Source organism: Capsicum annuum, chromosome 1 (genome assembly GCF_002878395.1).
Source record: "Capsicum annuum cultivar UCD-10X-F1 chromosome 1, UCD10Xv1.1, whole genome shotgun sequence".
NCBI classification, from domain to species: Eukaryota; Viridiplantae; Streptophyta; class Magnoliopsida; order Solanales; family Solanaceae; genus Capsicum; species Capsicum annuum.
Window position 1 is genome coordinate 38,498,487 of NC_061111.1, and position 23,002 is coordinate 38,521,488.

Here is a 23,002-nt window from a genome sequence, read left to right on the forward strand (position 1 = left end):
TTTACCAAGTTTCAAAGTTGTCAGTTGACCTCTCGAGATTCATTTGGAAGCCCGTGAATGCAGATGAACTCCGCTACTAGGCTATTTTTGAGGTTCTAAACTCAATGGCGATGTTAAATTTTTTTAAAAAGGTTGTTTTCATAAAATTTCATCCCCGAGACACCTTCTCACTATTTTTTCAAATAAAGGGTCAAAATAAGATATAAAATCCTTGATTCCAAACCAACCCTCCTACTAACCCAAATTTGACATTCTAAAACTACCAGAACAGTTCATTTTCTATACGGATCTCGGATAATAAAATGTTTACCAAAGTCATCTATGTAGCTTCTTAAGCCTTTAAATGATCACAAACTCCCACAAAGCATTCCTGATAGAATTTGGAACCATGCCAACCATCCCTAAACCCCAAAATCTTTATATAACATCTATAGGGAAGCAAAAAATAGTCAAAACACATAAGAATGGAAACTCACAAATTTAGGTCATTACAATACCCACCACTAAAACTCTAGTTTGTCCTCAAACTAAAAGGCAAAGATATAACTAAATTGGTAAGAAGCTGATGGTAACTACTATGCATGTCCGGATAAACCTCCTAAGTGGCCTCCTCAACAAGGCGATATCTCCACTAAATCTAAACCACAAGAATATCTTTAGAAAAAAACTCTCTTACATTCCTGGCCAAAATGGACACTAGCTCCTCAACAAAGGTCAACCTCATATCTAACTAAACTTAATCCTCACAAAGCACATGAGACTCATCCAAAGTATAAATCCGAAGCATAGATAGAAGAAAAAAATGGATACACTTTTAAAAATCTCAGTCAAGGCCAACTTATAAGCTATATCCCTAAAAGTCTAGAGAATCTCAAATTATCAAATGTACCTCGAGCTGAGCTTTCCCTTCATCAGAAACCCCTTCTCGCCTTTCATGAGTGAAATAGAAAGAAAGAATCAGTCACTAATACCAAACTTTAATAAATGAAGCCTAACAGTATGCATAACTCTTTTCCCTACTCTGGCTATCCAAAGCCTATCCTGAACCACCCAAACCCTTCCAACGACTTGCTATTCACTAACTCTCAGTATACAAACTCGGCCTCCAATCCTCAAAAATCTACATATATCAAGAGATGCCACCCTAGCCAAAACACTTCACACCTTATCTTTAATCACTCTCAAACTATCATTATTAAATTGGTGAGCTCGAATCTTCTCATCAAGGAAAATCTAACTTTAATAAAAACTAAAACATGCCCAAGTATCAAAATATTGAGACTTACCATCTTTTTAGATGAGGATTGAACCTCCAAGGCTAAAGGTTACTCTTAGGTTAGGAGATGAGCTAAGCTCCCCATACTAGATGACTTCGACTCAAGGCATCCATAACCATATTTACCTTGTACAAATGATACAAAATAGTGATATCATAATTCTTAAATAACCTAAGGGTGATACCCTAGGTCTTGACTCCAAAAATTTATGAGTGTTTAAGCTCACTTTCCAAGGTACAACTTAGGTGATAATTTGTGAAGATTCTCACGAGTCATATGGTTCTAGTCATGGCTTGATTAATAAGTTAGCCAAAGTTTTCTTCCTATGAATGACTAAGACCTTACTAGTCAAAGAGAGACATTATGAGCCATTAGGTGGAACTTGTGGTCCCACCAGTGTGATGGTCTATTATTTTTGCTGTGATAATGACTAGGCCCCTATAAGTCATTAGGTCTAGTGATAAGTCATAGTGTGGGGCTCATGACCTTAGTAGTAAGGTTTCATTTAGTCACTTCCCAGAATATTAGTCTAGGCAATGACTCGTATCCAATCCTGATATAACTCGTAATGACTGGAGATTGTTTTTCTTTATTTTAATTGGGGAACTTTGGTCATTCCTCTTATCCCCAATTATAACCCACGACATAAAATACTCTAAGTGACCCTATAACTCCTTATTACTCAATCAGTACACCTTTTTCTTCTCTCAAATCCCTAAGTCAAGAACATTTAAGGTTTTCCAAGGATTGGTCATTTAGGGCTTAAGTGTGGTTTCTTCTCCAAAATTCTCAGTGTCTCAAGCCTGTATCTCCTCCCCTTAAACTTGTATGTTATCTTGGCATGCAATGGTTGTGTATTCATATGGTTTTAATATTTGATTTTGGAATTTGGATAGAGGGTTTTGGATGGTTTTTGTTTAAATGGTACTTCCATGGTTTACATGCAATTGCTTATTCTTTATTGATAGATATTGGAACTCATTGGGTGAATAGGTATGGATAACAGAATGAGGATTGTGGATACCCCAAATATATGAATTTAGGTATTGGACACCTTATAAAATTAGATTTGAAACATGGCTTTGTTCTTAATTTAACCATTTTCAAAACTATTGCATTGCATAAAAAGGCTAATAGAATATAAATGGGTCTAAAGGGCTTTGGTGGCTATGGATTGATTTTAAATTGGAACTTTAGAGTCTTATGGCTAATTGGATTGATTTGGCATAATGTAATTGGCTTGCAAGCATAATTAATTGGTATGATGATAGCATTTGGAAGATGCCTAAATTGATGACTCCTTGGATTAATGGATAGGTTATGTGTAAATATTTTAATTGGGTCTTAAAGGAGGTTGTGTAGATCACTGTGGAAGGTGGAGATATCGGGGGACCAATACTAGAAACCATATTTGTCAGCGTAGGAATCTTTATGACCATGAGTATAGTTCACACTATTTATACATTTTGGAATGGATGGGGTCGAGCGGACTCTTGGTCCTTCCTTTGAAATCTCTTGTTCATGCCGCTAACATGCATTGGGGCCCTTCCGGTAGGGAGATCCAGATTCATATAACCGATGGGTGTTTTTAGGATGGACCGAGCTACACAGCCAGGATAATAGTGTTAAATTCACTCTTAAACCTTGTTCCCTATCCTAGCATCTTATATATATATATGTATGTATGCATGTATGTGAACATGTACATTGAGTTTTGACTTGATTTTGAAATGGAATTATTTTATCCCTACCTCGAGTTACATGCTAACTCTCACCCTACTAACCATCCTAGAACGCTACATTATATCATAATTTAGGGTCCAAAGACACTGCTTCTACCCTTGTGCAGTATTTAGTGATCCTGTTGGTTCATGGTGAAGTAGTGAGCTTCCATACTTCAGAAAGCTTGGTCATTCCATTAGTTTCTTTCCATATTTTAGAATCAAAGACTTCACATTAACATTATCATTGTCAATGTCAATGTCACTATCATGGTCGGGGGAATGTCCAAACCTAGTTGATATTCAAATTGATTTAGAGGCTTATGTGGAAATTTATGGGTTGAATGGTTGCTATTAATTCTTAGAGCTTAACATTGAGTATGTTGTCTATCTTGTATCATATTTAGTTGTCTTCCGCTGTTATTTTGGATTATGTTTTAAATATGATATGGGGGTGGTTTCGGGCCCTCGGTGGGTTTGAGATACCCTCCACGACTAGGCCCGAAGTCGGGTCATGGCATCAAGCCAACCCAACTGCCTTATATTATGAACTTACTATCTGAAGAAGTACTGAAGGCTATGATGGTTTGAAAAAATTTCGCAAGGAACTCTATAAAAGTAGTGACACCGCAACTTCAATACAAACACTACACCTACCCACTCCAAATTATGGGTATGATAACTTCTCTCATAACACTTCAATTGATGAGAAGTATAAGTTATAACCTTACCCACTAGAATAAACACGCACCCAAACCAACACCACAAGCATCACAAAATATGTCAAACCCACACAGTCTTTGGGCAAAGGCAATATAGAAGCCAAAGTCAACAACTCTTTGTGTTTTGGAAGCTCTTCTCACATGAATTTGACCACTTAAAAAACCACGTTTTTCTGAGTTAACTTGGTCAAATGAGCCATAATAGATGAGAAACCCTCCACAAAATGCCGATAATAACCTGCCAAACCAATAAACTATAAATCTAAGTAGGAGAAGTTGGTCTAGTCTAATAATGAATCGCAGCTATCTTCGTTGGATCAACCATAATACCATTCTTAGTCACCACATAACCCAAGAAAGAGATAAAATCCAACCAAAACTCACATTTATAAAACTTATCATACAATTTCTCATCACACAACCTTTGAAGTACAATATTCAAATGATTCTTATGGTCGACCTCACTCTTAGAATAAACCAATATGTCATCTATAATTATAATCATAAAGAAGTTGAGAGACGATAAAAAAACTAACTTTATCAACTCCATGAATGTTGTAGGAGAGTTGATCAACCCAAATGACATGACTAAGATCTTATAATGATTAGATCAAGTATGAAAAGCCATCTTCAAATAATTCAAATCTCTAATCTTCAACTTGTGGTACTTGGATCTCAAAACAATCTTGGAAAACACCAAAGCACCTTGAATCTGGTAAAAAAACATTAATACAAGGAAGAGAATAGTTGTTTTTAATGATCACTATGTTTAACTATTTATAATCAATACACATAAGCACAAAACCATCATTTGTATTCATGAACAAGATCGGAACACCGAAAAGAAATACACTAGGTCTAATGAACCCCTTTTCCAACAAAACCTGCAACTAGTCCTTTAACTCCTTCAACTCTCTAGGTTTCATCCTATAAGGAGGAATGAAAATAGGCTTAGTGATTAGCTCTTATCAATAGCAAAATCAATATCATGATCTAGAGGTCTACCGAGCAAATTTATAGGTGACACATCCATGAACTCATGAACATCCTAAATAGAATACATAGGAGGTAGTGAGGCAACACTAGTATCACAAATATGAGCTAAATAAGACAAACAACCTCTTTCTCTATCATATGATTAGCAAATAGAAAAGATATAATATCCTTCGAATAAGAATTAAGTGTACCCTTCCAAGCTAACCTTGACACTCCTGATGTAGCTAAGGTCACAGTCTTGGAATAAAAATTCAGAATGGTATGATCAAGAGCTAACCAATCCATACTCAATATAACATCAAAATCAACCATATCTAGCATAATCAGGTTTACCCAAGCCTCACAACTTGCAAAGATAACTACACAAGATTGGTACACTCGATCCACTACTAAAGAATCACTTACAAGTGTAGAAAAATAAAGAGGCATAGCAAGAGGCTTACATGCAATATCAAAACCAGAAGAAAAAAATATATAGAAGCATAGGAAAATGTAGATCCAAGATCAATAACATAGAAGTCGATCTGTAACAACCTTAGATAATACGTATAATAACAATATCAAAGGACCTTTCCTTAAGTATAGCTGGTATAGCCTAGCACTAACCATATCCCCTCACGAACAAGTATCCCCATGACCACTACCATAAGAACCTTTACCTTTACCTTGAGCACCTCTAGTAGCACCTCTAGTATTTTGTGAACCACCTTTTGTTGTAGATATAGGAGTAGGGGTAAAAATATGCTAAGGCTAATATTTGGACACATGGCCAAACTCATCACACATAAAACATTACCTATGTCCTGACTTAATTTATTGAGGTACGATTGAACTATTACAACCATGTTGGCCCGATGTCTAACAATCCAAAGTTACTGAACTTGAAGTTCTACCACCTAATACCTAAAAAATATAATGAACTGGCTTACTATGACAACTAAAAGAACCTCTACTAGAGAAATATTTACCTTAGAAGGCATACCTATTAAACTCATCATGATAATACACCTTTGTGATGATGCCCTCCAGGGTAGCCTAGATAATAGACTCTATCATCTTGACACATTTATTAATACTCTCAAAAAATTCCCTTAAAACTACCATCTGAGTTGTAGTCAACTAATAAGTACCATCTAACCCCTTCATAAACTTTTGAATCCTTTTAGACTTAATGGAGATGATAGCAGTTGAATATCTGGATAAAGTGTGAAAATAAGCCTTGTACTCTATAATCATGGAGCCCTATTCCAAGTGATCAAACTCATTATTCATCTAATATCTCAAACTATGCGATATAAATCTCTCTAAGATGGCCTCAAAAAATTGAGTCCAAGTCATAGCAAGCATCCCTACTCCAAGTGATCAAACTCATTATGCATCTAATCTCTTAAACTATGCGATATAAATCTCTCTAAGAAGGCCTCAAAAACCTAAGTCCAAGTCATAGCAGGCAGCCCTAAAGGTCTACAACTAGAAAATGACCTCCACCATTCCCTAGCCATATCCGATAACTAATAGGTAGTATAAGTAACTCCATGAGACTTAAGGGATCCAAGATTATCTAACTTCTCCTAGAAATTAGTCAGACACTCATAGGCATCCTCTCCAATATCTCCACTAAACTTTGGATGACCCAAGCAACTAAACCTCTTAAATATCTTCTGTCTCCTAAAATACATAACGTACTCAAATAAATAAGAGGAATAGTAAGTTTGAAAGGCTAAGAGTCCATATTTAAAGGTAAAACATAAAAAGGTTGTGCCCTTGAACTAGGAATACCATAATCAAATACAAACATAAAAGGTGAAGCGCCATTTGAAGTCCAAGTAATCCAACAAGTAGACATTGATACAAATAGTGGAACCACAATCAGAGTTGAAGAAATACCATAAGCAAAAGCTAGAACTACTAGTGTTACAATACTCAGAATAGGGGAACCCTAAGTTCACTAAAGGGAACACCACCAAATCAACAAACCCTCTAAAAGTGGGGTAATAGTCCCCTGTGGAACTAGAGTCAGACTCATATTCCCTATAATCTCAACCATGGGCTCAAGTGAGGCCCTCCAGCACAACTGATCTTGGGCATATTTATATGTCCAAACACCGCTATCTACCCATAGTTGGACTTGTTTTGAGAATAAAAATTGTGTTAATTATATTTAATTATGATCTAAATTATGTTTCATGGCTAATTGATGTAACTAGAGATACAGGGTAAATTTCTAAGGGATTCAGATGATAATTGGACACTCTTCATGAAGAAATTATTTATTGATGGTGTAGAATTAATCATGTTAATATAAAAGACCACTTTTATTGAACCCAAGAACATGTGTAGATGTACGAGAGCAAGGGTAAAAGAAAGTAGCTAAAAAAGAGAATTTACGAGAGTTAAGTGAATATTTAGAGTGAATTTCCAATGACGGGACGCTAACTCAATGCGTCGATCAGTAAAATCTGTGCCTTAGCCATAATTTTAGAAGGAACTTTCAGAACATCGATGCAAAGTCAATGCGTCAGTCGATGCATGAGATTGGGTACTATCAAAATTTGAGATGATATTTTCAGTGACACGACACGATGTCAATGCATCACATTGTATGTTATGAAATTAGACTTAGTCGGATTTTTAAGGTGAAGTTCCAATGCATCAATGCAAAGTTGACGTGATGCGTTGACTTGATCAACGCAATTAGCGATGCGTCACTTCAGTGGTGCAGATATGGTGAAAAATTTCTATGTATAAAAGGAATAGGTGAGCACGATTCCAAATACTTTTTGCAAGCATAAAATCTGTGGAAAAGCATAGGATTCTCTCTTTTAGGGTTCTTATTATTTCTTTTGAACTTCTTTACTTCAAGAGTAATTTTGGGTATGATTAATTACTTATTTTTGATATTTAATTCAAACATGAATGGATAAATACCCTTGTTCTAGGGTTGGAATATCCCACCTCTAGTTATCCCAGTTGTTCCTACTACACCTATTCGTGAGGTGGTAATTTCACTCACGAACCATGTGACGAATAGTATTTGCAAACCTGAACCAGGTGGTTGATTTGAATTGAAGTAGAATATGGTGAAATTGTTGAATTCAATGAAGCAATTCCATGGCCTTTCACATAAAGATCCGCAGCAGCACATACAGACATTCCTAGAAATAAGTGATACATTCTGAAAGGGAAATTTTGATTATATCAGATTGACACTCTTTTCTTTTTCTCTAATGAGGGAAGCAAAAAGGTGGTTACATGTTGAACCACCACTCTCCATCACTTTATGGGAAGATCTAGCTTGGAAGTTCCTTATGTAATTTTTTCCATTAGAGAAGACTGCACGTTTAAGAAGGGAGACTCTGAGTTTCATACAGAAAGGAGGAGAGAATCTCTACTAGGCTTGGGAGAGATTTAAGGGTATGCTCAAAAATTGCTCTCACTATCATTAGTCCAACGATGTTTTTGTTCATACTTTCATTGAGGGATTGGAGCCAAATACAAAAATCTCTTGGATTCAGTAGTAGGTGGGCAGGCTCTTGAGATAACTTATGAAGAATTGTACACACTGCTGAATCAAATTTTATAAGGGAATCCTGACTGTCATGCTAATTGGAAGAGTGATCCTAGAAAGGTTGCAGGGGTATTGGAGATAGACCAATTTACTACATTACAAGCATAGATTGCAGCAATGCAAAATCATATGATTACTCAGCTTAATAACATAAAGTTGGGGGTTAAACAAACAATAGCTATAGTTAATGCTGCCCAACAGGTGAATTCTTTGTGTGAGGTTTATGGAAGTGGTGAGCATGCAGCAGATGCTTGTACGGCTAATCTAGATTCTATCAACTACGTGGCGAATACAAATTGTCAAGAAAAATAGAATTTCACTAACACATATAATTCTAATTGGAGGAACCATCCCAATTTCTTATGGGGTGGAAATCAAATGCAGAATGCAAATTAGTATACGGGAACAGTGCAACCAAATCAATAGCCGGCTCAGAATAATTAGACTACTGCTCAATCTAGCAATATGGAGGATTTAATGAAGTAGTTGATTGCTCAACAAGCATAGTTTGAAGCAGAAACAAAGACCCAACAAGTGCAGTTTACAGCAGAGTTTAAGAGCCAATAATTGCTTATGAGAAATATGGAGTTGCAACTTGGTCAAATTGTAGGAGCACAGAATACAAGACCTCAAGGAGCATTACCTAGAAACACAGAGGCAAATCCTAAGAAAGTGAATACGGTTATAATAAGGAGTAGGCTACAAACCAAGGAGATAGTTCAGGAGTAGGTTATTCCCACAGTCACTGATGATGGTTCTAAAGACAATGTGGAGAAAAAAGTCAATAAAAAAGCAGCAAGTGATGAAATTCACGTGGAAAAGAAAAATTTACCTTTACCCTTTCCTCAAAGATCAAGAAAGCATCAAGAGGAGGTGAGTTACAAGAAGTTCTTAGAACTTCTGAAGTAGGTTAATGTAAATCTTCCTCTTGTTGATATTCTGCAGAGTGCTCCAAAATATGTAAAATACTTGAAGGATATAGTGGCTAATAAAAATCAGTTGTAAGAATATGCTATAGTTGCACTTACTGAGGAGTGAACATCCAAGATTAAAAACAAATTGACCACAAAGCTAAAGGATCTAGGTAGTTTCACTTTGCATATTACCATTGGACAGACCATTAGTGCTCGTGTATTGTGTGATTAGGGAGCTAGCATCAATCTTATGCCCACATCTTGGCACCACAAGATGGTTATTAGGAGTCCCAAACCCACTACTATTGTTTTGCAGTTGGCAGATAGGTCCATTCCTAGGCCTGATGGTGCTATCGAAGATGTCTTGGTGCAAGTGGGATCTTTAATCTTTTTGGTGGATTTTGTAATTCTTGACTTTAAATTTGATCCTGTTGTTTCATTTATTTTGGGACGACCTTTCATAGCGATGGGACAGTCATTAATTTATGTAGCAGTAGGGAAAATGACAATGAGAGCACATGATAAATTGGAGTTTTTTTATGTATATAAGGCACTAAAATTGTCAGCTATATATGAGAAGTTGTCTGCCATATCTGTTATAGATCTTGAGTCTGATCAGAGGTTGTTATTGTTAGATGATCCATTACAGAGTGCTTTGGTAAGTCGTAATCTTTATCGATATGTGGAAGTGTTGGCATTAGTTCAAGTCATAAATTCGGCGGTGATTAAAATAAGAAAATTGCCTTTTAAGCCATTAAATAGGTCAATAGGTCCATCCCCAAAAGCTTCAATTAATGAAGCTCCAAAATAGGATCTTAAGGTTATTCCTCCTCATTTGAAATATGTTTACCTTGGTGATAATGATACCTTGCCTGTTATTTTATCTGTAGGATTATCTTATATGCAAGTACATGAAGCAATGACAGTGTTGAAAAGGAGGAAGAAGGCGATCGGGTAGTAAATGTCTGACATTACAAGAATAAATCCAGCTTTTTGCATGCACAAGATATATATGAAAGAAGGTTTCAAACCTAAGGTGCAACAATAACACAAGTTGAATCCAGTAATGAAAGACGTGGTATGGAAAGAGGTCCTTAAATAGCTCAATAATGGGATTATTTATCCAATTTCAGACAACAAGTAGGTAAGCCCAATACATTGTCTCCCAAAGAAAGGTGGAATGATCGTGGTAACTAATAAAGAAAATGAGCTAATTCCCACTCACATGGTGACTAGATGGAGAACATGTATTGAATACCGAATCTTGAATAAAGCCATAAGGAATGAACATTACCCCATCATATTCATCAATCAGATGTTGGATAGGTTGGCAGGGCAGGAGTACTATAGTTTTCTTGATGGTTACTCGGGTTATAATCAGATCACCACCATTGCTCCCGAGGATCAAGAAAAGATGACTTTTACTTGCCCATATGGTACTTATACTTTTAGATGCATTCCTTTTGGCCTCTGCAATACGCCTGTAATGTTTTAGATATGTATGATTGCAATATTTTATGACATGGTGGAAGAATTTGTCGAGGCATTCATGGACGATTTCTCTGTTTATGGTGATTCTTTTAATAAATACTTGAAGAATTTAGATCAATTCTTAGCTCGATGTGAAGAGTAAATTTTGGTGTTGAACTAGGAGAACTGCCACTTTTTGGTGAAGGAAAGAATAGTCCTTGGCCATAAAGTATCATTTAGGGGACTTGAAGTAGATCGGGCCAAAATTGAAGTGATTGAAAAGTTGCCACATCTAGTCACAGTGAAGAGAGTGTGAAGCTTCTTAGGGCATGCAGGTTTCTATAGGCATTTTATTCAAGACTTTTTGAAAATTGCAAGCCCAATGTGCAAACTGTTAGAAGAAGGAGCCAAGTTTGATTTTTGGGCTGATTATCAAGAAATATTTGAGAAACTGAAAAAGAAAATGATTGAAGCACCTATTTTGATTTCTCCAGATTTGGAATTGCCATTTGAATTGATGTGTGATGCTAGTGATGTGGCTGTAGGAGCTATTTTGGGGCAAAGAAAAGGTATTTTGTTGTATTTACTATGCTAGTAAAGTCTTGAACGATGCCCAAATGAATTATATAGTCTCTGAAAAAGAGATATTACCAGTGGTGTATGCATTTGATAAATTTAGAGCATACTTGGTGGGCACAAATATTATCATTCATACAGACCATGTGGCCATCAAATATCTCTTCAATAAAAAGGATGCAAATCCATGATTGATCTGGTGGATTTTGCTATTGCAAGAGTTTGATTTAGAGGTTTGTAATCATAAAGGAGAAGAAAATCAAGTTGCATACCATTTGTTAAGGTTAGAAAATCATTATCATGTTGTTGATGACTCTCTCTACATTCAGGAAGAGTTTTCAGATGAAAAATTATTGTCAATAAAGGAATGTGAAGTTCCTTGGTATGCGGACATTGTAAATTTAATGGTAAGTAACTTTTACCCTCCTGAAAGTACAATTCAACAGAGGAAGAAACTGCTTTATGATTCTCGTGCTTTTATATGGGATAAGCAATATTCTTACAAATAGGGTCCAGATAGAATTATACGAAGATGTGTTTCGAAATCTAAGTTCACACAAGTACTATAAATGTGCCATTCCTCCCCTTATGGTAGCCATCATGGGGGTGAGAGAACAGCAAGAAAGGTGTTACAATCTTGGTTCTTTTGGCTAATATTTTTTAGAGATGTTGTAGCTTTATTGAAGAGTTGTGATCAGTGCCAGAGGTTGGTAATGATTTCAAGGCATCATGAGATGCCCCTAAACAACATCCATGAAGTGGAAGTATTCGATGTCTGCGGGATTGATTTTATGGGAGCATTCCCACCATCAAATGGTAACTTATACATTCTAGTGGAATTTGATTATCATCCAAATGGGTGAAAGCTGCAGCTTGTCCTACTAATGATGCGAGAGTAGTGCTAAAGTTCGTGAAGAAGCAAATATTTTCCTGGTTTTGTACACCAAGATCTATAATCAGTGATGGAGGTACACACTTTCTTAATACTTGGCTTAAGAATCTTTTAGCTAAATATGGTGTTAGGCACAAGGTGGCCACGGTGTATCATCCACAAATGAGTGGACAAGTTGAGGTTTCCAACTGGGAGATAAAGCAAATACTGCAGAAGACTGTTAATGGGCAACGAAGGATTGGATCAAAAAGCTAGATGATGCATTATAGGCGTACAAGACAGCTTATAAGATGCCTATAGGGACCTTCCCATATAATTTACTTTATAGGAAAGCTTGTCATTTTCCTTTAGATCTAGAACATCAAACTTATTGGGCTATAAAAAGTGGAATCTTGAGATAAAGGCCGCAGGAGAGAAGAGATTATTGTAGCTCATTGAATTAGATGAATTTTGCCTCAATTCTTATGAGAATAAAAAGTTGTACAAGGAGAAAACCAAGAGATGGCATGAAAGACAAATCAAGATAGAGTGTTTGAACCCGGACAACTTATTTTGCTATTTAATTTAAGGTTAAAGTTGTTTCTGGGAAAATTGCAGTCTAAGTGGTCTGGACCCTTCGAAGTAGTACAACTGACACCTCATAGAGCGGTTGAATTGTTAAACAAAGAGAAAACTGAGAAGTTTCTAGTGAATGGACAATATGTGAAACATTATTAGGATGATCATGGAGACAAGCACAACGTGTCCATCACTTTTTCTGATGAGTGAGACTGAGCTACGTCGTGCCACGACGTAAAATAAAGCACTATATGGGAGGCAACCCACAAATGTAATGTAATTGGTGGTATAATTTTTAGTGTTAAAGATAAAAAGAAAAATACAAAAAGATGAGTCTTGCCATGAACGAAAATAAGGCCCTTGGTGGGAGGCAACCCACTTTTTCTTACATCATTTTGTTGTTATTGGTTGATGTGCAGGAATAGAAATGTGGTAGAGATAGAGAAGATGAGAAAAGGGTGAACGATAATCTTTGAGTAAGTTAAATAGCTGATAAGAGTTAAAAAGGTAAGGGGGAAGAAAAAATGCCTCAAAATAGGAGAAATTTGGCCTTAGAAAATTTTTTGGATACAATTTCCACTGGATCGATGCTAAGTCGGTGCGTTGCGTCACTGGGCCTGTGCTCACACTTAGAAAAAATTTTCCAGGAAAATTTTAGTGAATCAACGCTAAGTTGACACATCGCGTTGACGTGCTCATTCCCATACTTATAAAAATTGTTGAAGGCTAGTTCCAATGAGCTGACGTGATGTCAAAGCATCATGTCAGTACCTCCAATGTGTTTACCATCGCGCTGCATCAGTGTTCATCCAAGTAAAACTTAGAATAATTATTTGATATAAATTCTAGTGTAACGATGCGTACTCGACAGTTTGCATTGCTTCTTTGACATGATTGTTGACGTATCGCATTGTGTCACCTGCACCCATCGGCAAAAAAGTTAAACCTAATTTACCCTTTCTATAAATACCCCATCTCTTCTCATTTTACTCTCGCTCACCTAAACCTAGCCACCGCCCTAAGCTCTCAAAACCCCAATTTTAAGTCTTGTTCCTTCTTAGCAATAACAATAAGATACTAACTTATTATTCATCTTTTCAACTAAGACTAAGGTAAATCTTCCACTTTTGTAGTTTCTCCAGTTGCCTTTATATGCTAGCATACTTTGATTTCTTAGTCATTGATGATATATGTAGTGGTTTTGTTCTTGATTCATGGAAATTAGATGATAAATAGCATTTTAACTTGAAGTAGTGATAGATGATAGGTTCGATTGGGTGGGGGGGGGGGGGGGGTTAACTCAACTAGTAGAATCTTTGTAGTAGCATATGGAGGTTGTTGATTTGCGCACATGAGAGTCCGAAATGATGAATGTTAAAAATTGTTTGGCTTTACTATTAAGATCTTGTGTAGTATTAGTGTGGTTGATATTGATATGGAATGAAATTTGATTGCTTGCATGCTGTCTATAGTTGAAATAAGCAATTGCATTTTAATATGAGCTCGTTCGTACATGATGAGTTATTTTTCTGAATACTACCTTGAATTGAAATAATTTTGGGGAGTTGATCTTCATTGTATGTTTATAACTAAGTGTGGGGTGGGTCTCAATCCCACAGTGCTAGCTATAAATTATTGAACGGAGTGTTGTTAAAGAGATTAGGTGTAACATGTTGAATGAACGTCTGTGAAAGTGTTGAAGAATGGTAAGTTGAAATGAATGGATATGGGCTTTGCAAAAATTAGTTGTCCATTAAGTTAGTATGATGAGATTTTAAAGTACCACTTCTTTAAGATGAATTTTTTGTTTCATATTGGACTACAAAGGTTGGTAATTGTATGTTGAACAGGGGAAGTTTGAGTACCTTGGTTCATTAATATATATACCTGTACTAGCAACTAAGTGTGGGGTGAATTCAACACTTAGTGGTTGCTAGTTCCTAAGGTGATTGTTTGATTAGTTTGTGGGATGATTGTGATTAATAGGTACCATGTCTAGCCATCAACAAAGGAGCAAGGGAAAGAATATTGCTGGTACATCTAAGTCTATGAACAATAGGATTCAACATATTGATCATATGTCCCCATCCCCACATATTCCACAGGGTAAACCTAGGAGGTATGGGAATAAGTGGTGGTGGAGTCGGGGAGAAAATGGTATTCTCAACACAAGAAGTCTAAAAATTCAACCGATCAATTCATTAATAGGTCGAGCTTGGTGAAGGAGTATCCGAGTATGATACGAAGAATTAAATAGCTGCACCTAAATTTCTTATTTGAACAACCATTCGAGTGAAACTTAAGCCTTGTAAGAGAATTTTATACTAACTGGGACACGCGGAATAAAGATGCAGAGGTTGAGGTAAGGAGTCATTTTGTGACTTTTAATGCTAATACTATGAATGAGCTGCTAGGTACACCTGTGGTGGATGATGAGCCATTGAAAAGACTTAATATTGAGCGACCATACCAACACATCCGCCATTTCTTATGTGGTACTCATTCGACAGCATGATGGATTCATCACAAAGAAGGTGGTACTCACGTGTCACTCCCTTTCGGTCACATGAATAGGGAGCCTCGCTTATGGGAAAAAATCATCTATGATTGACTTATTCATGGGACCCATATGACAGAGATGATGCAGGATCGGGTGTGTATCATCTATGCATTTATGCGTAAAGATATAGAGTTGAATATTGGCCCGATTATCTTCTCCGCCATGAGGAAAGCCAGATTTTTCCGAGGTCGTTGATATAGCTTTGGTAGGTTGTTGACTAGATTTTTGATGCATTAGGGTGTGCCCGAGGAGGAGGCTGATTACAAACCACCTGTTAATCTCAGACTACTGGATTTCTCACATACTAAGGGGGCTGCTGCTCATGGTGTCACTTTCACTATGCCTGAGTATTAAGCTCAAAATGATGAGATCATAGGCCGTATGTATAGGCTCACTATGCTGCAGTTAAATATTGGTGGGCGTCCATCCACCGAATAGGAGGTTCGTGATGTAGAGTTAGACTACCCACTAGGGCCTCATGCTCGAACTATGCTGCAAATTGGCCCAAATTTTAATGATCCATTGGATGATGATGTCCTCACTGAGGAAGAGAGGCACATGGGCTATTTTGATAATGAGTCTGTAGATGAAGAATAGTCTGATGATGGAAATTTAGGTGATGATTTTGGTGATGATAAGGGTGCTGAAGATGACATGACGACACTAGTACCATACGACTGAGCAGAGATTTTAACACCACCCTGCTTTATGTTTATTGCTAGCACTAGGACAGTGCTATGTTTAAGTGTGGGGTAGTTGTTCTTCATCTTTATCTCCTTCATTTTCATTTTTGGGTTTTTAATTGGTTGGACAATTTCTTTTATGTTTTGTTGGATTGTAAGTTGACAGTTTAAATTATTGCCCTCTTTGGCAAATTCAGCTTGAAGTGTTTTAGTTTAATGTATTTGTGTTATTTACTTTTACCCTTCGTGACAAATTTTTAGTTTACAATAATTATGTGTGCCCTTTTTGGCAATTCTCCTTTCGCATTGTCATAGTTAGTTGCCTTCCCCTATGATAGATGAATTATGACCATCTTAAGAGGAGTGTGTCTTTAGAAGCTGAGAAAATGATAAGACCCCGATTGCAACCTTTGTGAAATGTTGTGTGTTGGGCAAGGATTTTTTTAGACAAAAAGTGAAGTCTTTTTAAAATTAAAGAATGAGTTGTTTTTAGATATTCAATCCCAACAAGTCTAGTTTGATTTGATTTGCTTAATTTTGAATTTGACAAAGAACTAGATCGGGAACCTTATGGATCCGACTTGATTCTTAGCATGCACTGAGTGTGTGAGTATTTGTTTGAATTCTACATGTATAGGAATGACTAAAACTTTCCCGGTGTGTTTACAAAGCGAAATAAAAGGTGTTGGATATAGGAAGTGATTTACACATTTCTTTGATAACTGAATTGTAAAGACTTTAGTTACCTGCCCTTTTGCATGTCCCTACTTAGCCCCATTGAGCCTATAGCCTGATTTCTTTGGTAGCCTCATATGTAGCCTAATCGTTTCTTTGATAGACATTAATTCAATCCATAGCTCCTAAGCGCTTTAAGAATGATAACTGATTAAGAAGGGAGTGTGCAATTTCAGAGGGAAAAAAGGTTAAAATAAAGTTCTAAAAAAGTGTTCATTGGGTGTTTATTTGTGACGGTTAGGAGTTAGAAAAAATGTGAAGGAGAATTCAGTTTTTGTTGCCCAGTTTTTTGTTACAATGAACCTGTTTTTGCTCTGTTCCATTTAGGAACCTCAACCAAGGCGAATATTTTAGTTGAGGGTGGCTACTATAGGGGTGCGTAACACTAATTGGGGTGTGAAGAAGAGCTAATAATTGAATTATGAATGTAAAATGAAAGATGCTCCCACCGCAGTTTTATTAATGTGCTTAAAAAGATTTGGGTGAAACAATTGATGTAAAAAAGTAATGAATTGTAACTCCCCTAGTATGGTACCCCGAATGCTACACGATGCTAACAATCACGAAGGACCACTAGCTAACCCATGACTTGTACCTGCTGTGAGCTCTGCATAATAGTAATACCATAATAACAATATAACTGAATAATGCAGAAATCTAGCGGAATATCTACCATAAGGTTCAAAACTGAATAATATTGAGTAAAATAATTTTTGAACAAGGTATAACAATACCAAAATTAAAAATAACTGTCTGAAATACTCTAGTCTGAAAGTCTCTAAAACTGTCTGAATTACGGGGTTAGTGGGACATGTCCCCAACTAACTCCGACTACTAAAATAACTAAGTACTGAAATAATGAAATAATGAAAAAATCATGTCCTTGAACTATGAGGACTCACCACTGACTTTGACAGTTGATATCTGAGCTGCTAAGCTCAATCGAGAACTTGAGCATCCGAACCTATGGTATAAAACACCATAGCACAAGAGAAAATTATGCGTCAGTACGTGAGAATGTACTGGTACAAAAAGTGAGGTAAGGCTGAATTCAAAGGTTCATATGCATGAACTAAAATTGACTGAATAACATGAACATAACTGCATGAGAATACATGCATGAATACATAACTATAACTGAAGTCATAAGGATTCTGAATACTGAGTTTACTGTTAACGTGGATTACTGATAACTATATAACAAATAACTGAGTGAATGTGTCTGACAGACCTGATGCTAATGGAACTAGTTGAGTTCTGTATTGAGCTGAGTGACTGTAGCTATTATTCTTGATTCTATAGAACTATCTGAATTCTTTAATAAAGACTGAAACTGAGACTGTGGGAGGTAATCATCTAATCGACATGCCCCTTTTTTCTAGATAGATTTGAGGTCCAACCTGTAACCCCAGTTGGAAGGGTGTCAGTACAGTGCTATGTGTAAGGACAAGCTGTGAGTAACCCTCATCTAGCAGGTACTCTAATAAGAATGGTGGGACCAACGGCTGATAGGTTAAGCCACCTTATTAACCCTCACCTGACAAGTTTGATATCTTAACCTACGTTGGCTGCATAGTTCTGGAATCCAAGGACTGCTTTTATAGATCACACCCTATGCTTGCAGGTGAGTCCCCATCCTTGGGTTGACTCGATGCTAAATCCTACTCCAAACTGAATAGACACTGAACTGAGTATATTGGACTGGAATGGACTGAGTTCATTGAGTTTATAGAGTTTTTCTGACTTCTGTAACTGACTGAGTTCTACTGAGTTTTGAAACTAACTGAGAGTTCTGCTAATCATAATAAGACTGGGATTACTCTATGAATGACACTGTCTCTAGGCACACAACTAAGTGTTCGGGTATTAAAGACCCCAAGAACTCGATAGCATGAGTAGTAATGAGACATGACAACATTTGTATACTTGGCAATAGGTACAACTCACAATACAATCATTGAGGCATTTTATCTAGCATTTGATTGTCATGAACTTGTACTTGAATAGGAATTTCTTGTCAATATACTATAATGGCACTATTTCATCCACATAGGCATTTTGTCAAACATATGGGGAGCATGCTTTGGTCACACAATAATAAATACATCCTATTACCATGGCAATATCCATGAACTTACAAATTGAAGGGTTTATCATGAACATCATGTAAATCATCACACAACAGAATGAATTCTTGTAGTTAATAGTTTATAACATGAATCAAAACCAAACAACAATATAAAAATGGAATTCAATTCAAGTAACTCATGAAAACTCATAAATATACAATCTTTGTATTTTGAAAGAGATTCATGGGATTCATCAATGAAAGGTACCCATGAATAAACACCTAGCATACCTTAGAATGTTAATCTTTAGACGTTATTGAAGGAATTCTTGAGCCTTGGTCCTGAATTTTAAAAGTAGGGTTTCTTGCTTTTGAGAGAGGATGATGAAATTGGGGAATAATTGAGTGAAAAATGATATATTTAGGTCATAAGGGAATTAATTTCATGTTTTAGGCTGACCTAGTTCATGGGAAATGTTTAATATTCCCTTGGGATTTAAAATCCCGTAACTGGAATGTGGATTAAAGCCTCACTACGTTGCGGTGGAGTGGCCATTGCTATTCTTACCGCACCACGGGCCAATCTCGGTGAGCTACTGGATCGTGACATTTGCTAATTTGAGCCTGACCGCGATGCGGCCTAATCACAGTGAGCTACTGGAATTTTCCAAATGCCAAAATGGCTTCCATCATGACACAATAGATGGACCGTCGCTATACTTACCGCAACGCGGTCTAATCATGGTAAGCTACTGTTTCTCAAATTTGTGTTTGATCCAATCCTCGTCTGAAAAAAAAATCTGAAACTTACTCGAGACATGCTATTTCCATCCCTAAATATGACTCAACTTAGAAATTAACTTTCCGAGGTCAGGATGGTAATAAATAGATTCACTGAAGTTTGAAGGGCTTAGAAAGGACTAAGTTCTAATATCTAGCTGAAGATTTCTAACGTTGGGACCCCTCAATAAGCTTTAAAGGATGAGTTAAGCTTAGGATTTTTGTGGGATCTTACAATATCTTCCCCTTGGGAACATTCGTCCTCAAATGAGGCTGACTAAGCTCAGGAATAGATAAACTGAACTTAGTCACTAAGCATGGACATCTGAAACATGGTTACATGACTGACATTACTGATAAACTATAATTTCATGATTAGCATACATATCTAATGCATGAGTACATGACTGAGGATATTGATAAGTTGAAGTTTCATATTGAACATGTATGTCTGATGTATGAGTACCTATCTGAAATGATAAATGCATGACTGAATATGCGATGGTAATAGATACCAAGTTTAAAAATTAATTCTAAACATGAAACTGAGTAAAGATAAGGAAAAATGTTACCTTAAGCTGGATCTTAGTTTTCAAAGAAGAGGTGAGGATACTTGATCCATATATCTTCTTCTGCTTCCCAAGTAGCTCCCTCAATGGACTGATTCCGCCAAAGAACTTTGACCAAGGGAACGTTTTTGTTCCTCAGTCTAAAAATCTAATAATCAAGGATCAAAACTGGAACCTCTTCGAAAGAAAGATAATTCTTAATTTCTAGACCCTATACAGAGACTACGACTGTTAGGTCACCTATACACTTCTTAAGCAAGGAAACATGGAACACTGGGTGGACTGAAGATAGATCTGAAGGAAATTTGAGCTCATAAGCTACTTTTCCAAAGAGATTGAGAATTTTGAAGAGACCGACATATCAGGGACTGAGTTTTCCTTTCTTGCCAAACCTCTTTACTTCCTTCATGGGAGAGATTTTCAAATACACTAAATTGCCAATCTCAAACTTGAGATCTTTTCTTTGCATAATTGAACTCTTTCTAAGGTATTGAATACCAAGTCAGGCCCTACTACAACAGCCTCACCCACTTCAAACCAACTGATTGGAAATCTGCATCTCCTACCGTAGAGAGCTTCAAATGGAGCAATCTGAATACTGGAATGATAGCTATTGTCATATGAAAACTCAATCAAAGGCAAGTGGTCATCCCAACTACCTTTAAAGTTAATTTCACACGCCCTTAGAATATCTTCTAAAGTCTGAATGGTCCTCTCTAGTTGACCATCTGTCTGAGGATGAAAGGCTGTACTGAGGTGAACTCAGGTACAAATCTAATTGGGTACCTCTATCTGAGATACCTGAAAATGAAACACCGTGCAATCTAACCAACTCTCTGATATAAAGTTTGGCATAATCCTCGGCTGAATAAGAGGTATTAACTGGAATTAAATAAGATAATTTGGTCATCCTAGGTACAATGACCCAAACTGAATCATGCTGACAGCGAGTACGAGTCAAATCCACCACAAAGTCCATGTTCACTTCTTCCCACTTCAAAATAGGAATACTAAACTCCTATATGGACCCACTAGGCTTCTGATCCTCAATCTTAACTTGTTCACATATTGAGAACTTAGCCACAAAATCTACGATATCTCTCTTCATCCCACTCCACCAATAGATCTCCCGCAAATCGCGGTACATCTTAGTGGCCCCTGGGTTAATCAAGTAATATGCACTATGTACTTCTGCAAGAATTTGCAGTCTTAAGTCATAACACTATGCACACACAAGCGACCTTGACAATGTAGAACACCATCTACCCCTTGGGAGAAAACCTCTACTTTCTGATCTCTGACTGACTTTTTCAACTTGACTAAATGGGGATCCCTATCATGTCTCTCCTTCACTTTGGAAACAAGAGATGATTCAGAACTACTCTGCACCTATATACTACCTTCTGCTGAATCAACTAAGCGGGCACCTAGTAGGGCTAACTGATGAACTTCCTGCACTAACTTTTTCTTACTGTCTTCAACATGACCAACACTACCCATAGAAAGTCTACTGAGAGCATCATCCACTACATTGTCCTTGCCTGGATGATAAAGGACACTCATGTCATAGTATTTCAACAAATACAATCACCTTCTTTGATGGAGGTTGAGATTTTTCTGAGAGAAGACATACTGAAGGCTCTTATGGTCTGTGAATACCTCAGCATACACCCCATATAAATAGTTCCTCCAAATCTTTAAGGCAAATGCTACTGCTGCTAACTTAAGATCATGAGTCGGATAGTTGTTCTCATGAGGTTTAAGTTGTCTGGAGGTGTAGGCTTTGAACTTACCATTCTGTATGAGGGCACAACCTAAATATTCTCTAGATGCATCATAGTACACCACAAAACCATCTGAACCATCTGGGAGAGTCAAAACTGGGGTTGAGGTGAGTCGAGTCTTCAACTCCTGAAAACTCTTCTCGCAAAAATCTAACCACTATATTTGACTTTCTTCTGAGTCAATCTATACATAGGGGATGTAATAGAGAAAAATCCCTCAAAAAACCATTTTTAATATCCATCCAAACCCAAGAAACTCCTGATATCTGATAGAGAGATGGGTCTGGGCCAGTTTTTCACTGCTTCAGTCTTTTAGGGATCAACTCTTATGCCATCACCGGAAATGATATAGCCAAGGAATGCTACTGATCTTTGCCAAAATTTGCACTTACAAAATTTGGTGAATAACTGATAATTTCTGAGGGTCTGTAATACTATTCTGAGATGGTCTGCATGATCACGCTCACTGCAGGAATAGACAAGGATGTCATCTATGAAGACTATGATGTACATGTCCAAGTACTGATTGAACATGCGGTTCATCAAGTATATTAAAGTTGTTGGGGAATTCGCAATACCAAAGGACATGACTAAGAATTTAAAGTGACCACACCAAGTTCTAAAAGTTATCTTCAGGATGTCAGATTCTCTGACGCTGAGCTGATGATAGCCTGATCTGAGGTCTATCTTAGGAAAGTAAATGGCACCCTAAAAATGGTCAAACAATTCATTGATTCAGGGAAGTGGATACTTGGTTTTTACCATGACCTTATTGAGTTGATGGTAGTCAATGCACATTCTGAGAGAACCATTTTTTTTGTGAACGAATAGAACTGGTGCACCCCACGGGGACATACTAAGACTAATAAATCCCTTGTCTAAGAGACCCTTCAACTATTCTTTCAATTCTCTGATCTCTGCAGGTGCCATTCTTATGGCGGAATAGCGATGGGTTGAGTATCTAGAAGAAGGTCAATGTCGAAGTCTATTTCCTTTTTGAGAGAAATTTTGGGAAGATCTTTAGGAAAAATGTCTGAGTATTCATTCACTACTGGGACTAACTCAAGACTGGGAGTTTTTGAATTAGAGTTTCTAACTTACACAAGGTGATAGACATATCCCTTAGAAA

General features: G+C 36.9%; 1 non-coding gene across 1 annotated transcript; it reads right to left on the bottom strand.

The window, feature by feature from the left end:
- Positions 1–8,054: 8,054 nt before the first annotated feature.
- On the bottom strand, positions 8,055–8,161 carry LOC124891861. Its single transcript, XR_007049916.1, has one exon. It is a non-coding gene; the product is annotated as a small nucleolar RNA R71 (small nucleolar RNA).
- Positions 8,162–23,002: the final 14,841 nt, after the last annotated feature.